Source organism: Callorhinus ursinus, unplaced genomic scaffold (genome assembly GCF_003265705.2).
Source record: "Callorhinus ursinus isolate GAN/ISIS: 27379988/994484 unplaced genomic scaffold, GSC_fseal_2.0 scaffold4, whole genome shotgun sequence".
NCBI classification, from domain to species: Eukaryota; Metazoa; Chordata; class Mammalia; order Carnivora; family Otariidae; genus Callorhinus; species Callorhinus ursinus.
In genome coordinates, this window is record NW_027397066.1 from 123,390,110 (window position 1) to 123,410,545 (window position 20,436).

The following is a 20,436-nucleotide window of genomic DNA, read 5'->3' on the forward strand; positions in this document are numbered from 1 at the left end:
TTGTACTTAAGAAAAAAAGGTCTGTTGTATTGTGGTAAAATACATATAGCATAAAATTTACCATTTTAACCATCTTAAAATGTACAACTTAGTGAGATTAAGTACCTTAACAATATTACACAGCCATCACCACTATCTATTTCCAGAACTTTTGCAACACCTCAAGAGGAAACCCCATACGCATTCCCTGCTCCCCAGCCCCCAGCCCCTGGCAACCACTAATCTGCTTTCTGTCTCTCTGTATTTGTCTATTCTGGGTATCTCATATAAATGGAATCATACGCTATTGACCTTCTGGGTCTGGCTTCCTTCACTTAGCTAAAGAGGAATGTTAGAAGATGAAAATGGAAAGTAGAATATATTTTGTGCTACAAAGATTTTGAGGAATCTTTAAAATTACACCAACTTTCAAGGCACCTGGGTGGCTCAGTCGTTAGCGTCTGCCTTCAGCTCAGGTCATGATCCCAGGGTCCTGGGATCGAACACAACATTGAGCTCCCTGCTCGGCCGTGACCCTACTTCTCTCTCTCCCTCTGTGATCTCTCTTGTTCTCACTCTTTCAAATAAATAAAAATCTTAAAAAAAAAATTACACCAACTTTCTACTTAACTATTTTATTTTACCAAGATTTAGGGAACTCATCTGTGATCCATCTCCCCCAGACATTCCACTTTATGTTATTCTTTCTTTCCATAGAGGTTTGAGGCAGCCAAACACAAGCTAGCATCAGGCCAGGATGGAGAATGTGAAGACACTTTCAGAGGGCCCATTTCCCCCATCAGAGAGGCCTTCCTTCCCTGCAAGTGACCTGGCAAAACCATGGGAGTCATAAGGTCATACAGCCCTGAGGGACACAAGGATGTTTGTCCCCTGACACTTTAGGTCTTGATGAAAATAAAAGCAAGCACATCTCTGGCAGCAGAGTAAATTATTCATGGGCTTTATTTAAAAAGACAGTATTTATAGGAAAAAGAAATGGACACCATTTCAATTCCAAAAATCATTTCCAGAAAAAGAACATTCCTAATCAAGTGTGAGTCAACGATACTACCTTCACGGTTCACCCAGCACAGTGACTGAATTATCAAAGGATCCCAGGTTTGCTTGGATACTGGTTTCTACAATGTGGGTAATTTGAAAGGATACATAGCTTTACTGGGAATGTGTTGCACAGATGGCCAGCCCAGACTGCAAGTCTGCTAAGTTTTATGGGAAACGAGCAGTTTGGCAGCCCCCCAGTCGAAAAGGTCTGAGAATGGCATGCCGGCAGGGCTCAGGCTGCAGGAGTCGGTCTAAAACACTGAAGCCTGGAGGCCCCACTTGAGGGTTTCAGCCTGTGTGGCAGATTTTATGTGCTACAAGCTCCCACAGCTTTATTTGGTCTAACGAACAAACGAACGTACCTAAGCAGAAAGCTTTACTTTCTTAGCTCTTCCGTTTTACTCAGCTCCTATTGTTGTTAATAACCAAATGCAAAGAGGTTGCAAATATTTGTAGTCTTTATTTCTATCCTGTTACTATTTATATTTTTGCCAAGATCAAAGTTTAGATTCATCCTCAAATGAGTTCATGTTGTTTCTGTTGCTTCTGTTTCAAAATATGGACTGCGTAGTCTTTATAATTTTATTCCATGATGACTAGCTTCGATTTAATCATATACACAAGCTTTGGTAACTCCATAAACAAATCCATATGGGATAAAAGGAAGACCATAGGTCCAGTCTGAGTACAAGAGCCTTTATATTTTTCTCCTTCTTTTCAAAAGTTTCTGAGGTCTGTAACTGAACACAGTGGACTCTAGTTAAAAATTCACGATTCTTTTTTAAATAACACTATTTCTCTTTTTATGGGGTCCATCAGTCCATAAGGATCCCTATTTAACAGCATAGATATTTACATTCAGAAGACATGACTACAAGGCAAGGTCACTGGATTTTAACAAATACACCTGAATTTATCCATACAAATAAATGATGTCTCCCTTAAATAGGTAGCAACATTCCAAGAATATTGCTATTGTTTAAAATGATTTTGGAACTCCAGTTAGGAACTGACTTCCTTCACACACTGAGGGAATTGCTTCAAATATCCCCAACTTTACAAAAATATATATATATATGTATGTATATATATGTTTCTCATCGGTATAAGCATCATTTTCAGAAACAACCAAATCACTCAGTAAAGCAGATGGTAATTAACTGGATAGAACTGCTTTAGCTTAAATAAGAAGTGACTAAAATATAAGAAGACTAGCTTTTTCTTTAATATGATTCCTTAATTATTTTCAATACTAATTCCCAAAAAATTTCCTAAAACATTTAGAACAATAGCAGTATGGTTGAAAGAAGTGTCTAGACCTCCAAAGCAACTCCTCTGAAAAGGAGGACTTTCGTGTGAATATATGGAGGGTTTGGGTTTTTTTTTTTTTTAAGTTTTTATTTATTTATTTGAGAGAGAGAGAGACAGAAAGAACACGAGTGGGGGAGGGACAGAGGAAGAGGGAGAGGGAGAAGCAGACTCCCTGCCGAGCGTGGAGCCAGTCCTGCAGGGTTGGATCCCAGGACCCCAAGATCATGACCTGAGCTGAAGTCAGACACTTAACCTTCTGAGCTACCCAGGCACCTCATGGAGGGTTTTGTTTTGTTTTGTTTTTTTAAGAAAAATAGGCTACCTTCTTTGATTTTCACAGAAACCCCATGTTATCGGTGACTAGATACAGGAGTTCGCTGTTTTTCAGCTTACGCTGGGATATAATTTAATTTAACAGTCCGATCTTTGGCGTGAACAGAAGGGCGAATTTCAGTGAACTGAAATACCTTCATAGAACTCTGCTTTCGTGATGTCTTCCAAAACAAAATGTTCATATGGCTATACAATCTGGAAGTCAATGTATATACTATGCACAACAGATAAAAGTATATTCAATGTACATATGAATATTAACAAAATATTTAAAAATTAACTCTGCTCTTTAGAATTTATTTTTGGTTTCAAAGTCTTGTTTCCAAAGCTAATTTCTTCACTTTTTTTAAAGATTTTATTTATTGGGGCACCTGGGTGGCTCAGTCATTAAGCTTCTGCCTTTGGTTCAGGTCATGATCCCAGGGTCCTGGAATCCAGTCCCGATCGGGCTCCCTGCTCAGTGGGAAGCCTGCTTCCCCCTCTCCCACTCCCCCTGCTTCTGTTCCCTCTCTAGCTGTGTCTCTCTGTGTCAAATAAATAATCTTTAAAATAAAGATTAAAAAAGATTTTATTTATTTACTTGTCAGAGAGAGAGAGCGCACAAGCAGGGGGAGGGGCAGGCAGAGGGAGAAACAGGCTCCCCACTGAGCAAGGGGACCAATGTGGGACTGGATCCCAGGACCCTGAGATCATGACCTGAGCTGAAGGTAGATGCTTACCCAACTAGCCACCCAGGCATCCCGCCAAAGCTAATTTCATTAAGCATGTTTATGACTGGGTTGCAAGAATAGCATGTACTGGAATATTAGGCACTGTACAAATTAATTTAAACAAGTTTTGTATTTCACCCACATAGAGATAAATAATATAGGTAAACCTGTGTTTTATTTTTGTACTCCTGTTGATGAAAGGGAGAAAGAAGGAAATTCTTGCATGCTGGGCACCTATTTGTACACAAGGACTAAACACGTTACTAATTTAATCCTCTCCACATTTCTGAAGTAAATATTTTTAGCCCCATTTCTAGATGAAGAAACTGAGGCTTGGGGAATTTAAACAGCAGAATGCTGGCATACCACTGGCAAGTGGGAGAAATGCACTCAGAATTAGCTGAGCAGGGGCAGAAAAAAAAGTCAAAGGTCACACTCATGTGGTTTTTCTTCTCCCTCAAAAAACTGATGTTATCGTTCCCCCTAATTTTTTCCACTAATCTCAATAATTCCTTTGTCATACTTTTCTGCAAAATGAAATAGTGCAATTACCTCCTGATCTGGGAAAATAAAATATTCAATTAATTTTTATCATATTATTTATACAAGGAGCCTTTGGAAACTAGTTAAGTGCTTGAACCAGTTAAGTGTTTGGGTAGGACATATAAAAATAAAGCAAGCTAAATAAAGAATTGTTTAAGTGAATAAAGTAAAGGAAAAAAAATCATGATACTGAGTTAAAAAAAGAAAATACCCTCAGCTTTAATCATCTATGGAGGTAATAGGTTAAAGATTTAACTTAGGAAAAGGATAAAGAGAAGATCCTTCAAATAAATAAGAGGAAACAGAATCAACATCAGGGCATTTCATTTGACTTTACAGACATATTTAACTGTTGACTTTTTTGTTTTTAAGTGTGTTTCTGATTTGTTGTTGCTGTTGTTAATGGCCTCAATTTTCCAGTTACCTCCCAGTTTATTCTGCCTAGTGAAGCTTGTTCATTTTTACCTTTTATTTTCTTGTTCAGCCCCTACTGACTGACAATTTGAAAGGAAACAAAGTAAAATAAAGCACCTGGTTTGAGTAATGAATTTTTTTCATTATCCTGATGGATAACAATCCATTTTCAAAATAAATATAGGTTCCATAATTTACTAATATTTTGTGAGGTTCTTACATTATTTCTGCATGGTTTCATTGTCATTGTCTTCTGTCTTTCCATTCATGACCCAAACTAACACCACCCAAATCCTAAAAGGGGTTAAACCTGAAGTGACTGATGTTCTGACAGTGATGTGGCCAAAAAATTATCTTATCCAGAAATTTAGATTTGTGAATATGTTATCTGAGGAGTTCTCAAAATCTCAAAATAAATTGCATAATTCTGGCTTTTTGGTTTGTTTTCTATAAGTTTGTGTCTGTTTCTACATTAAAAGGATATACAGAAACTTGTATGCATTGCTCATCTTAAATTGACGTCTTATGAAGCTGCGCTGAGTACAGAATTTTCTTTCACTTCAGAGAGCTGACCACAGGGTACAGAGAAAGAAGGGATTGGGTGCTTCCAGCCAAACACTGCCCTCTGGCACTCATACTCAACTCCCCTGGGATAGAAGAGGGCAAACTCTGGCCCCTTTTAGCCCTAGGTAACATTTCCCACAACCCCTGACTCATAAATATTGACATTTGGGAAAAACAAGAGCAGGAAAGAAAAAAAGAGCTTACCCAGGAAAAAAAGTTGTTTTCAAATTGAAATGTTCATATATTTTCTAAAGCCTAATTTATATCAAAGGTACTGATATAATTTTAAATAAAATATACTTCATCTTAATACCTCAAAATATAGTCTTATCCATCAACAACTAGAGAATATAGGAAACAAAATTTTTGACAGGGTCTTAAAATGTATTTTTCCATGCAGAAAATAGTTTTAACTAACAGGACTGGGTTGATGCAATTTTTTCTAAAAGTAACTATAACAATGTTCTCAGAGAAACCCTTTTTTGCTGAATATCAATTTCTAAATCATAGTGAGTTTAAAATTCTTTATTTTCAGCAGTCTTTTTTTTCCTTTTAAATATTTGTCTCCCCCCACCCCACAACCACCACCCCAGGCTTCAAAAAATAGAAATAATATGGCTAGCTAAGATCTAGGAGAATTCCTCACAGACCCTAGCCTGTTTTTTTCCATTGTGGAACTACAGCGCAACCTGGTGGTGATTACTGTTTCTACAATGGCTTATGCATGTGAATGGCCAAAATTACAAACCAAAATAAAATAATGCCCAGTGTTTAAGCTTTTAGAAAATAATCAGGAAAAAGAACTGTAGAGTGGCTCTCTTAAATCATAATTATGAATAGATCTCCTTATAGTTTCTAAAATAATATACCTTAAGAATGGTTTAGTAAGGTTACTGATGAGTCATTGACACACACTGACACAATTTTAACATTCATATATTTTCATAATCCCCCTTTTTATGTTTCAAAAGCAAAAGCATTTAAGGGGCAAAAATATCTTTAATAAGTGATAAAGTAAACTAAATATTTTATCAGCCCTGGGAGAATTCTTTTCTGCTTTGTGCCACAGGTACAATAAGCACCATCAAAAGACCAAAAAGAAAAGATGCACTTGTCATAGGATTTTTCCCTAGCTGTCAAATTTTAGCCAACAAGAACCTAGTCAGTCAGACTCATTTCCATTCTTTTTTTTTTTTTAAGATTTTATTTATGTACTTGAGAGACAGAGAGAGCACAAGCAGGGGGAGTGGTAGGTAGAGGGAGAGGGAGAAGCAGGTTCCCCGCTGAGCAGGGAGCCCTACATGGGGCTCAATCCCAGGACCCTGGGATCACGACCTGAGCCAAAGGCAGACACTTAACCGACTGAGCCACCCAGGCCCCCCAGGCTCATTTCCATTCTTAAAAGGGAAATGTATTTTTTTGTAATTGTTTCCCCTAAAAGCAAAGACAGTTTTATATGCTTTTCTTTCACAGCTAACAATACCATTGATGCAAGATCTTGTGGACAAAATGGTGATTCATAGTAACTATAATCATTTATTACGTGTTTTTAGGACTTTACACCCATTCTCTTATCTAATCCTTTCAACAACCCTAACATCGGTATCTCCCTCTTACAGCGTATGACACTAAGGCTTAGAAATATGGAATAACTTGTTCAAGGTCACTCAGCTGATGAGTGACAGAAGGGACCAAACCCTTCTCCAAGCCCCATGCTCAGGCTCTGGCACATAGTAGGCCCTCAAATGTTGGCTGACTCAGTGAACAAAGGCACCTGTAGCTGGATAGTAAAGGTAAGCCTGTATTAGACCTAGTCCTTTGACTCTCCATCTGGTAATTTTTCAAGTAAGGTTTACACATACTTTGACTTTTCTCTTGCATCTGCACGCAATTATACTCTTCTGAGCCTGCGAAATGCCTTCTATTTTCCAGAAAAGAACAAAGCAACAGTACCAGGCCAGAGACACCTGAGTCTCACACCAGAGCTATTTTATCCACGAGGTACTAACAGGATCTCTATAATTTTTATGCTATAGATCCCTTTGGAAGTCTAGTGAAGTTTCTGGAACCCTTCCCAAAATAATCTTATTAAATATATTACAAAGGAAACCAACTATTTAAAATATTTTCAAATACTTCTTAAAAACTAACTGGTAATATATGCACTAATTTATTAATCCATTAAATAATGAGATTAGCATTAGCAGCAGATTTAATAACCACTATATTGATATAAACGGTATCTTGAGATATCTATGACTACTATAATTAATGTATCTGTGACTTCACTGGTAAGAGAGATATTGTTATACTAATATGATATATGTGACATAGATTCATAATTAAAGAAAAAGCCAAAATTCAGTTTGAAGTTAATGAAAATAAAATTTTTTTTTCATTCAAGTTCATGTACCCCTCACTCCTCAAATCAAGAAATCAGGCTAATCATAAAAGAGCTATCTGTAGACAAATCTTTTCAAAAACTAAATTATAAAAAAATTCTTAAATTCAAAAAGTGCTTTCAGCAAATATACTTATTTACATTTATATATATTTCCTTCAGTTACTAGGTGAGATATTCACTTTTTTTTTTTAAGATTTTATTTATTTATTTGACAGAGAGAGACATAGCGAGAAAGGGAACACAAGCAGGGGAAGTGGGAGAGGGAGAAGCAGGCTTCCCGCGGAGCAGGGAGCCTGATGTGAGGCTCGATCCTAGGACCCTGGGATCACGACCTGAGCCGAAGGCAGACGCTTAACGACTGAGCCACCCAGCCGCCCCGAGATATTCACTTTAATATGAATGGTCTGATGTGAAGCGAGTCTCCAAAAATAAGCCTGGCTAGATTCCGGGAAGGTATAAATAGCCTTACCTGAGTCTTATGATGTTAATCAGCAAATAAACATTTATTGATTGCCTATAATAATAACTCCATTTGATTTAGCAAATATGTGTTGAGCAGCTACTATGTACCAGACACTCTTCTGGGAGTGTTAGGAACTAAGTAAAAAATGAAAATTTTCTATTATTTGTTTATGTAGCACTTTATAATATTCAAAGCAGTTCTCTATACATCCTTCATTCAAGCCTAATTGTAACACTGAGAGGTAAGCAAAGTCTGGGGACTTATTCATTAATTCTGTATTTCCACAATAAATGCCACTTCAAACACATGGTAGATATTCAATAAATGCAGCCACTGTGCTCTGTTCTTATCCCTTAAACAAGCCCCTTAATTAGGGTTGCCAGATAAAATGTAGAACACTCAACTAAATTTGAATTTCAAATAAACAACAATTATTTAGTGTAAGTATGTCCCATGCAATACTGTAACACACACTGTATTCATTCATTTAGTGGGGCTGCCATAACTAAGTACTACAGACTGGGGGACTTAAACAACAGAGATTTATTTTCTCACAGTTCCGAAGGCTCTAGAAGTCCAAGATCAAAGTGTCAGGGAAGTTGGTCTCTTCTGAATCCTCCCTTCTTGGCTTGTAGATGTCCACTTCTCACTGTGTCCTCACACGGTCTTCCCCGTACACCTGTCTGTGTCCTAATCTCCTCTTCTTGGAAGACTCCAATCATATTAGATTAGGGGCCACCCTAATGACCTCATTCTCTCTTACTTGTCTATTTAAAATTAGGCTCTATCTCCAAACACTGTCACAATCTGAGGTACTGAGGGTGAGGGCTTCAACATATAAATTTGGTAGGGTACATAAGTCAGCCCATAATACCCACTAAAACATTCTTAGTTGTTTATCTGAAATTCAAATTTAACTGGGCATCCTGTATTTTTATTTGCTAAATCTGGTAACCCTACCCTGGAGTTCTCTGGATTTCTCTGCTTCAGAGCTCTCTCCACTGCAGGAACTCAACCACAGGTAGAAATAGGCCAGAAGTGTATGGAGATGAAGTGTGCTGCCAGCAGCCAGCAATCAGTGCTGGATGTAGTTTAAGGGATAAACACACCAGCTTCCTCTCTCCATCTCTCTCTGGGAGATAATTCTGAGCATGTGCTACAAAGTCTCCCAGAGGTTCTCCGTGGGTTGGAGCCCCAGCTGCCCATTAATACCACTTACCTCAAACTGGCTTCCTTCCCTTCCCTACCTCTCCTTCCCATGCCCCTTCTGCACATCCTGGAGCCATCTCCCAAATAAACTTTCATATTTACATCTTTGTCTCAGCATCTGCTTCTGAGGGAACTCAACCTACAACAACATGCTTATTGAACTACATCGTCATTTTCAGATGAGAGCTTTGGGGAGCATAGCAGATGCAGAAGAGCATGGGGAATGAGAGTGTTGGGACTTCTTTCCTTTATTCAGCATGGCCTCAAGTACCAATCCTTACACTCCTATCCTGTACCAGGCCCTGGGAGAGTCCCTTTACAGTATCTTGGTTAATCCTTTCAACTACTCTGCATGGTAGCTATCTATTGTCAAATTGCAAGAGGGGAAATTGATGCTCAGAGAGATTTTCTTTCGACACATAGCTATGGCAAATGTCTTTTCCTTTGCTTAAAAGTGAGTTGAGAATACATAACATCTATATATGAAAAGATAACTACAAACACAAGACAGTAGGTGGAAGTGTATAACAGGTAGCTCAAAGTCCTACAGGAGTCCAAAGAGAAATAAGAGTGAACAACAGGGAGATCTTCATACGGGAGGTTGTGAGTCTTACCAGACATGTTAGATTCCACTGTGAGAGGAAGGGCAGGGAGAGCGTTCTGGGGTGGGTGAGCACAATGCAGAAGCAGAGCTGGGCAGGTGTGCTGTGACTGTAGACAGACAGATGGCCTGAGGAGATATGGGTAGAGGGGACAAGGCCTTATTGCAGACCCTCCCTGAAGGGTCAGGGAGAAAAAAGGATAAAGAAAATTCCTTTACTGCTCCAGGGTAATGGGGGAAATGGCACCATGAACAAGATACTGGGAAGCTGGGTATAAGAAGATGAGCAAAATGACTCCCTCCGGGTATTATCATTTCTCTAAAAATTATACTCTTAAGATTTTTCTGAATGATCTGGAATTGTGACTATGTCCCCAGCTAGACAAAAGTATTCCAACCTGTGGGTGAGGCATTTATTTCTTCTTTACCCTCCCTATCACACACATGACCTTGACTCGCACTTAAGACTACAATCAGTCAGCTACTAACCGTAGACGACATTGTTGCTTCTGCTTGCCCAGTATCGGCCAGCCTCCCCAATTCACCTGGTAACGGTATTTGTCTTTCCCATAGAGGTCTCATTCTATGCAGTCCAGGAGGGCCTGAGCCGCCCCCCATCCCACTCCACCCCTCCCACCAACTCCCCCACCCCTAGCCAGCTACAAAAATAAACACATAGCCCAGACCTAGCCAATTAAACCACCCTGTACTCCCTTCACAGCACAGATTCAGGAATAGGCATGTGGCCAGAGCCAAGCCAATCATTAATTGTAACTGTTATTAAGAAGTAACAAGAAATACTTCTTTCTGCTACAATTAAGGTCCATAGTAGGAGTTAGGGGTTATAAATTCAGGGTTAAAGATCAAAGGATGAGAGGAGGGCTGGAAAAGAGCTAGTAGAGTTGAGAGAAGAAAAGTCTCAGCAAAATCATTTGAACCCCTGGATCCAGCCATATCTGATTAGCTGAACTTCTGAACTTTCCAACTATATCAACAAATTCTCTCTCTCTTTTTTCAAGATTTTATTTATTTATTTGACAGAGAGAAAGAGAGAGGGAGCACAAGCAGGGGGAGTGGCAGGCAGAGGGAGATAGAGGCTCCCCACTGGGCAGGGAGCCCCATGCAGGACTTGATCCCAGGACCCTGGGATCTGAGCCCAAGGCAGATGCTTAACCAACTGAGCCACCCAGGTGCCCCAACAAATTCTCTTTTTGTTTTGAGAAAAACAAATTAGACTTCAATTAATTGCTCTCAAAAAAAAGTTTTTATATAGTTAATTTTACTGGCTTGTTATTAAAAAGTGTCCTGCCTATGCCAACAGCCCACATCATCTTAGAGATCATTTTATTGAAATTCCTTCATTGGCCCCCAGGTGTGTTACTCCTCCTCTCAACTCTCTGCCTCCCACACCTAATATTTGCATTTACTTTGAAGAACTTCTAAAAGTTCTAGCAGCGCACCCTCCCACATGTGGCCACTAACAAAGGAGGATCTCCAGAAAAGCTTCCAAAAAGAGAACAGCAAAAGTCCCAGGGCAGATAACAACTGCAGCGCTAACGGATACCTTGATTTCAGCCCAGTGAATACCGGGGCAGAGAATCCAGCCATCTGACCTATCAAAAGTGTGAGATAATCCATGTGGATTAGTGTAAGCCACTTTCTGGTAATTCGTTATGCCACAATAGAAAACCGACAGGGGCCACATGAACAACTTGTTTTTCACCTTGGACAGGATATCTTAACACACTGTAAAGGACTAGGACCTTAGAAAACTGAAATGGAGACATAGGGACAGTTTCCAATGAAGCTGGATAGTTGAAACACCTATATTCTGTGGAGCCTTCTCTGCCAGAAGAAGCAGCTCCTCCAACTGTGCTTGAAGAGGTTAGTCTCCCTCTGCCTGAAGAACCTTCCTGGTATACTGTAGAGGAAGTATCTAAAGGCTTAACGAGATAGGAACTTTGAGCTCCCACCTCGGACACAAAGACAACAGCCTTACAAAAACTATTTAACCAGCTCCTACAATTGCGTAAGTCCAAATCTTTGTAACAACTGTGGTGTGTGTGTGTGTGTGTGTGTGTGTGTGTGTGTGTGTGTGTGTCCTAGTGTTTCTGCTTTTCTGGTTGAATCCATAGTGATGAAGGAGAAGTCATTGTCACTAATTCCATGTTTAAGAATTCGTTGGACAGTCAGGGCCAGGGTCCCCAACAAGAAGATATGGAGTCAGCACAGCTAAAATAAAACAGCACTAACATCCTGTTTTGCAGCTTAGACAGGACTGCACTAGCATTCTGTTTTGCAGCCTTTGAAGAAATGACTTCTGCAAAACATCCTAAAATAAGACAATTAACCACAAGGCATTTGCCCCTAACACAAGCAAGAGGCAGTTAAGACCTAAGTCTCCAGATGTCAGCAAAAAAGATCATCCACACGTTGACATTAACCCAATAGGTATACAGATACGTGACCAAAGCCCTGATTGGCACACCTCAGCACACCCTGATTGCTTAAGATAGTTCTGCAAAAGAGCTCATAAAAACCCTGAAACTTAGAAACTCCAGGGGCAACCCTTTCGGGCCCCCCTCCTTCTCTGGGAGCTTGTACTATCGCTCAATAAACTTTCCCTTGCTGCCCACCACTCTTTGTCTGGTCTACCTCTTCATTCTTCAAAACGGAGTGACCGAGAACCATGGGCACTAAAGGCAGAAAATTCCTGCAACACTGGTGTCTTCCTAATGTACATTCCTCAAAGTTTATTACCTACACCTCTGGAAGAGGCAAAAGTCACACCGATTTTCCTCAGTTTCACTCAAGAGGTTCAGGACATATGAGGCAATTTTAATGAAATCACCATGAGTTATTAACAACCCATTGTTTATGTATAAAAAAGAATAATGTGAGAAAATTTATGAATGTTTTGCTCCAAAAACTGTATTTTTTTTCCAAAAGTGTTACCTTGATATTTCTCTTTATTCTGTGAGGGTATTTTTGTTTAAGGAATGTGAAAAATCTAAAAAAAATAAATATCCTTCTGGTTTGTATGCAAGTGAAAGAAAAACAAACTGGTTGTAGCAATCAGGCCTCAATCAGAGAAGCAGAGTCACTAGAGTATTATGGGAATAAGAGATTTATTATAGGAAATAGACCACACACAAACATGGGAGTAGCTGAGGAAGTGAAGGTCAAATGATTTGAGAAAGAGTCACTAACCAGTTCTCAAAAAGCACTGGCATGAGTGGGTAAGTTGGAGGTTGCAGGGAAATCTGAGAGGCAACTATACGCAGCTGCTTCAGTGGGATTGTGAAGGGGGAAGATGTTCCCTCTGTGGAGCTATGACCTCTGTGGGCCTGCAGCCAAGTTTCTGCATAAGGGCATAGGAAAGAACTATGCCTGCTTTGGATGAGCAGGGCCATCAGTTGGAAACTAGACAGTGCGGAGGAGAGCCAGAATAAGGTGGGACCCAGGGTGCCTCTGTGTCTGTCTATCTGACCAGGATGCTCTTCTGAGAATAATGGTCTTTGCTTCTCTTCAACCTTCCAAATCTCTTGGAACTTCCTCTTTGGTCAACTCTAACTCAGAACTGTGCACAGAAGAGGATTCTGGGAAGTGTAATTCCCAGCTTAACAAGAAGTCATAGCATCATCCAGCACACTAGCTTAGAAAAAGAGGAATTTATTGATCCTAGGATTCCTCGAGGAACTGAGGACAGGAATGAGATTAGGTGTCAGGAATACTCAAAAACAGGAACTCCAACACTGTCACCTCTCTGTTTCTTGCCTCTCTTGTTGGTCTCCACTTACCTGCTTCTTTATCTGCCTCTCCGCATACTGACTTGTTCCCCTGCAGGACACCTGTGCTAACTGCTGACAACTCTTGAGTTTTCCTTCCTTCCTTCCTTCCTTCCTTCCTTCCTTCTTCAAAGATTTTATTGGAGAGAGAGAGAGAGAGCACAAGCAGGGCAGGGAGAGGTAGAGGGAGAGGGTGAGAGACAAGCAGATTCCCCACTGAGCAGGGAGCCCAACACAGGGCTTGATCCCAGGACCCTGAGATAATGACCTGAGCCAAAGGCAGATACTTAACTGACTGAGCCACCCAGGCACCCCTCCTGAGTTTTATTTCTTACAGCTTCTTCAAATGTGTTAACTGGACAGACTCTCCCAACTCTTATGTCTTGGTGCCTAGTCCAAGACATGCTGAGAAAGGACTCACTGGCCAGCAGACTGGGTAATGCTATCATATTGCTGCTCCCGCTGTACCATGTGGATGGGGAAGGAAGGAGCAGTTGTCAGAGGAAAGTAAAGTATTTTGAACAAAGCAGCTCAGAGGTGTCCACTGCATGGGGAAGTACTTAAAATATAACAGGCTCTATGCTAAGAGCTTTGCATGTATTATCTCATTTAATGCTTACGTCAACCCTCTGAGGTTGTTTTCCTTCTTGTTTCCATTTTACAGTTAAGGAGACTGAGGCTCAGAGAGATGATATCTTACTGAAGGTCCCAGCGTGCAGAAGTGGTAAGACTGGTCTGGCTCCAAAGAGTACTCTTTATACTACACCAGTGGCTTCTAGTGTTTCAAAGAGCCCCAGTAGCTTCATCTGAATGTCATTATGTGATGGGCTTTCCCAAGATTGCATTTCAACAAAACTTGCCATTCTTTTTAAGTTCTTAAAAACCACTATGCCATATTGTACTATCTCCTTTATCATTTCACAAGTAGCAGAGACACAACATGATGACCTAAAATACACATCTGCAGAAAAGCTCTGACTCCTGGTACAGAGCTCTTTTTTCTATTCCATACAGCCCCTGAACTCTTGATCATCCACTACAGTAAATATGATAAAAGCGACTTTTAATTTCTTAGTTGTAGCAAGAGGAAAGCTGTGTTCACTCTCAAGTTCATTTAGTTTAGCATAATCAAAATAAAACCCACACTTGATATAATCACATAAATTGCTACTGATACTACTTCAGACTCAAAAACCTTCTACCACAAAGAAAGGTCAAAGCAAAATGGAACAATAGCTTGGAAGTTCATTGTTTCTTTTCCTTCTAGAATTTCATTATCAACAGCAACTAATATATATTGAGCATGCTATTTTAAAGCACTTACCAGGCAAAGTAGAAAAAAGTGAGCATGTAAAATACAGTCTTGGACTTTTCTTTAAATTCCAGTTAGTTAACATATAGTGTAATATTAATTTCAGGTGTACAGTATAGTGATTCAACACTTCCATACATCACCCTGTGCTGATCACTCCTGAATCCCCATCACCTATTTCACCCATCCCTCCACCCACCTCCCCTCTGGTAACCATCAGTGTGTTCTCTACAGTTAACTCTATTTCTTGGTTTGCCTCTCTCTTTTTTTCTCCTATGACCATTTGTTTCTTAAATTCCACAGATGAGTGAAATCGTATGGTATTTGTCTTCCTTTGATTGACTTATTTCACTTAGCATAATACTCTTTAGCTCCACCATGTTGTTGTAAATGGCAAGATTTCATTCTTTTTTATGGCTCAGTAATATTCTATTGTGTGTATATCACCACATCTTCTTATCCATTCATCTGTCACTGGACACTTGGGCTATTTCCATAATTTGGCTACTATAGATAATGCTACTATAAACATCAGGGTGTATGCATCCCTTTGAATTAGTATTTTTGTATTCTTTGGGTAAATACCTAGTAGTGTGATTCCTGGGTTGTAGGGTAGCTCTAACTTTTTGAGGAACCTCCACACTGTTTTCCAGAGTGGCTGCACCAGCTTGCATTCCCACCAACAGTGCAAGAGGGTTCCCCTTTCTCCGCCACCTGGCCAGCACCTGTTGTTTCTTGTGTTGTTGATTTTAGCCATTCTGATGGTGTGAGGTGATATCTCATTGTAGTTTTGATTTGTATTTCCCTGATGGTGAGTGATTTTGAACATCTTTTCATGTGTCTGTTGGCCATCTGTATTTCTTCTTTGGAAAAATATGTATTCATGTCTTCTGCCCATTTTTAATTGGATTATTCATTTTTGGGGTGTTGAGTTTTATAAGTTCTTTATATATTTTGGATACTAACCCTTTATCAGATAATGTCATTTGCAAATATCTTCTTCCAGCCTTTGTTGATTGTTTCCTTTGCTGTGCAGAAGCTTTTTATTTTGAAGTCCCAACAGTTTATTTTTGCTTTTGTTTCCCTTGCCTCAGGAGACATATCTAGAAAGAAGTTGCTATAGCCGATGTCAAAGAGGTTACTGCCTGTGTTCTCCTCAAGGATTTTTATGGTTTCAATCCCCATCAAAATACCAACAGCATTTTTCACAGAGCTAGAGCAAACAATCCTAAAATTTGTATGGAACCACCAAAGACCCAAAATAGCCAAAACAACCTTGAAAAAGAAAAGCAGAGCTGGAGGCATCACAATTCCAGACTTCAAATTATATTACAAAACTATAGTGCTCAAAATAGTATGGTACTGGCACAAAAACAGACACATAGTTCAATAGAACAGAAGAGACAACCCAGAAATAAACCCACAACTATATGGTCAATTAATCTTCAACAAAGCAGGAAAGAATATCAAATGGGAAAAAGACAGTTTCTTCAATAAATAATGTTGAGAAAATTGGATAGTAACATGCAAGAGAATGAAACTGAACCATTTTCTTACACCATACACAAAAGCAAATTCAAAATGGATTAAAAACCTAAAAGTCCCAGCCTTTTAAATTTGGTTGAGTGGATAGAATACAAACATGGAATATAACCAACCATTTATGGTAGCCTATTTTAGCCACTAATGAATGATACCGAATAGGGAATAACACTGAGGCCTGGAACAGTCAGAAAAGGTATCATGGAAAGGGGCACATGTGGCTCAGTCGGTTTAGCAGACTACTCTTGATCTCATTTCAGGTCTTGATCTCAAGGTTGTGAGTTCAAGCCCCACCTTGAGCTCCACACTGGGCATGGAGCCTACAAAAGAAAAGAAAAGAAAAGAAAGGAAGAGAGAGAGAAAGAAAGAAAGAGAGAGAGAGAGAAAGGAAGGAAGGAAGGAGGGAAGGAAGGAAGGAAGGAAGAAAAGGTATCAGGTATCAGGGGGGATATAGGAGTGGAAAGCCTGGACTTTAATACTTATTCCTATAATTCATTCATTCATTCACTCATTCATTCACTCATTCATTCAATACTTACTGAGTTGAGCATCATACTTAATGTATGTAAGAGTAATGAGCAATGGCATACAGGCTGGATAAGAGGTATGAGAGAATCATAAGAGGTATTATTCCACTATCAAAATAGTACAATTGAAATGTGTACTCTCCATTCTCCCACTCACCAGGCACTTGTTGAGTGAGTGTGTCTTGCCTGCTGAGAGCTGCGCTAGATCCCTTTATATTTTATTTTTTTTAAGATTGCTTTATTTTATTTTAGAGAGAGGGAGAGAGCAAGCATGAGTGGGAGAGAGAGAGAATCTCAAGCAGACGCTGTGCTAAGCACGGAGCCAATGGGGCTCCATCTCACAAACCTGAGATCATGACCTGAGCCGAAACCAAGAGTCGGACGTTTAACGGACTGTGCCACCCAGGCACCCCTAGATCCCTTTTTAAATGAAGTAAAAGATAGCCTAGCCTGGTCACTGTCTACGAAGACACAGAAAACATTTGAACAATAAGATAAGTCTTTGTAAGAATAAATGCCGAAATAGCCCCTGTTGAGGACAACCAGGACTGTATCACATGGATGGATTAGGCTCAAAGAAACGGGCACAAGGAAAACAGGATGCATGCAGTACCCTCAAGTTCTTCCCATCCAACTGCTTAGCCAGCCATAGCATGGTTATGCTCCAGGAAAAAGACATAGATCCTCTGCCGCCTTGCATATTTACGGGAGCAATGAAGGAGGCAGGAATGACTCAACTGATCTGGGAATTTCAGCCTAGCCGGTATAAGAAACACCCTTTGCTGGGATGTTAATGTACATATCAGCACTAGTTTTAGAGAGAGGTCTTGAAATTTATATCCCCCCTCTACTCAGCCAACTAATTGCTAGGTGCCTGAGGGAGGGTCGCTATCCTTATCCAGTAGAGAAATAGTCCTCTTCTCAGAACTATAGGAAATCAGAGTGACGTGGGATAGGGAGATACGTCTGCAGACAGGACTTGATGAGGTGGGAACAAAGGGGGTTGGACATTCTAAACAAGGGGCCTGCACAGGTGAAGGTACAGAGACAGAGATCAGGATGCCACATTCCCCATAGTAACTCAAGTGCTTATCAGTGCCAAATAATAATACACAAATATTTGTTGGCTGACTGAAAGATATTTAGGAAAACTGCATGCCCAGAATCTCAAACTTGGTCCATAAAATAAGTGGCAATGTCTTGGGGTATATTCAAAACCACAAGAAATAAATGGCAACAATTTTACCAGATTTACTGATACATTAATTTAAATTAAATATATGCAGATATATTAGTTTTAATTTTCTACATTATATATGTGTGTATATATAACTAGATTGCAAAGGTTAATTAAATTCTTCAAATAAAATATGAAATGAGATTAAAAAATGAAATCTAGCCTTTGCAATGAGCTAGAGAGTATTATTCTAAACAAAGTAAGTCAATCAGAGAAAGACAAATACCATATGATGTCACTCATGTGGAATTTAAGAAAAAAATAAACAAGTAACGGGAGAAAAAAAAGAGAGAGGCAAACCAAGGAACAGACCCTTAACTATAGAGAACAAACTGATAGTTACCAGAGGAGATGTGGGTGGGGGGGTGGGTGAAATAGATGATGAGGATCAAGGAGGGCACTTGCCGTGATGAGCATCAGGGGTTGTATGGAGGTGTGGAACCACTGTATTGTACAGCTGAAACTAACATTACACTGCTTGTTACCTGGAATTTAAATAAAAACTTCTAAAAAACATAAAATGAGAGAAATTTCTTCTTTGCAGTACCTTCAGGTGCTATTTCAGGCTCCTGGGAAGGACATGTTCACTCTTCTCCACTAGTACTGTGATGGAAAATCTTCAAAAGCATGAGTAATGGGTTCCTGTTAAGCAAAAGTAAAAGAAAAAAGTGATGAAAATAGCAGCAAAGAGAGTTGTAAGGTTCCTAACCTTTTCTTGAAGAAAGAGTTGTTAGTTAAGACTAAGGAAATCTTTTTCTTTAAATCAGCAGTAAACTGGATTATGTGGCCTCCGCAATAAGTATTATTATAATATGTATGTATATACTATATATCATATAATATATATTATATAAATTTACATATAATACAACTAATTTAAATATAAAATATATTATCTTATTATATTAATATATTACATATACAATATGTATAATATTTATAATAAATGTTATAAATGCAAATAGAAATATTAGTTCATATCAATAGCTTCCACAATAAGAAAGGGTCCAGCTTTATAAACCATCTTTGGAGAAAAATAAAAATAAAACCCTGCTAGATCTAAGAATTTGTAACTGTATACACACACACACATACACACACAATGTTCCAAATTTAAAATAATCTGATTAAGGGGGGCGGAGCAAGATGGCGGAGGAGTAGGAGACCTGGATTTCCTCTGGTCTCAGGAATTCAGCTGAATACGGATCAAAGCATTCTGAACACCTACGAACTCAACAGGAGATCGAAGAAAAGAATAGCAACAACTCTCTGAACAGAAAAGCGACCACTTACTGGAAGGTAGGACGTGTGGAGAAATGAATCCGAGGCGATATTCAGGAGGATAGATGGCGGGGGCGGGAGCCTCCGTCAGCAGCTTCTGACAAGTGATAGAGCCACGGAGCACAAAACTGGAACTTTTAGAAGTCGGCTCGGCTGAGGGACGTCACTCCAGTGGCTAAGCGGGGGGTGGAACCCTCGCGGGACAGTGTGGTCTCAGGACCCTCAGGGTCACAGAAAGACCAGGGGTGCCTGAGTGCAGCAGAGCTCCCAGGTATCAGAGGGGGGAAGCCGGCTGCAGAGACGGAGCCGAGGCGCGGGCTCTCAGCTCGGGGTGGCCATAAACTGTGATCCACGGCCCAGTCGGGCCACTGCTCCTCCAGCAGGGACCGAACAAGCGGCAGAGCCGGGGAGACTCCCCTTCCTTCCCCCGGAGGAGCGGCGCGGGAGTGCACCGCAGGGATCTGCTGGGTTTGGAGACTCCACACGGGGTTGGGTGCCAGAGATAGAAACACTCATCACAGGCCAGGTGAGCACAGAGTGCGGCCGGAGACCGGGGACACGGGAGTGACTGCTTTTCTCTGGGGGCACACTGAGGAGTGGGGCCCCGAGTTCTCAGCTCCTCCGGGCAGAGATTGGGAGGCCACTATTTTCACTCAGGTCCTCCAAAGCTGTGCTGGGAGCTTGCAGGGAACAAATGCTCCTGAGAGCAAACCCAAGCAGATTGCTTAGCCCGGACCGGCAAGGGCGGGGCAATTCCACCTCCAGCAAAGACATTTGGGAACCACAGCAATAGGCCCCTCCCCCAGAAGATCAGCACGAACAGCCAGCAAGCCAAGACCAAGTTTACCGATCAAGGAGAACGGGAGAACTCCAGCGCTAGGGGAATACTGCACATAGAATTCATGGCTTTTTTACCATGATTCATTAGTTTTTCAAAGTTAATTTTTTTAACTATTTTTTTTAATTTTTCCTTTTCCCTTTTTCAACCAACATCTTATCAATCCCTTTTCTAAAAAAACATTTTTCATTTTTCATTTTTAGAGTCATATTTTATCCCTTCATAGTAGTTACCCTTATTTTTGGCATATATATATAAGTTGTTCTCTCTTTAAAATTTTGAGATACGGTTTCTTCTAACAGATCAAAATATACCCTA

General features: G+C 40.1%; 1 long non-coding RNA gene across 3 annotated transcripts in view; it reads right to left on the reverse strand.

Annotated features, from left to right (window-relative positions):
• The window catches only part of LOC141372655 (uncharacterized), a 115,233-nt gene that overhangs the window by 63,060 nt on the left and 31,737 nt on the right, over positions 1-20,436 (reverse strand). For all 3 annotated transcript variants that reach the window (XR_012378041.1, XR_012378042.1, XR_012378043.1), the window contains exon 3: positions 18,547-18,641. This is a non-coding gene — a long non-coding RNA (uncharacterized lncRNA). The remainder of the gene's footprint in view (positions 1-18,546; positions 18,642-20,436) is intronic.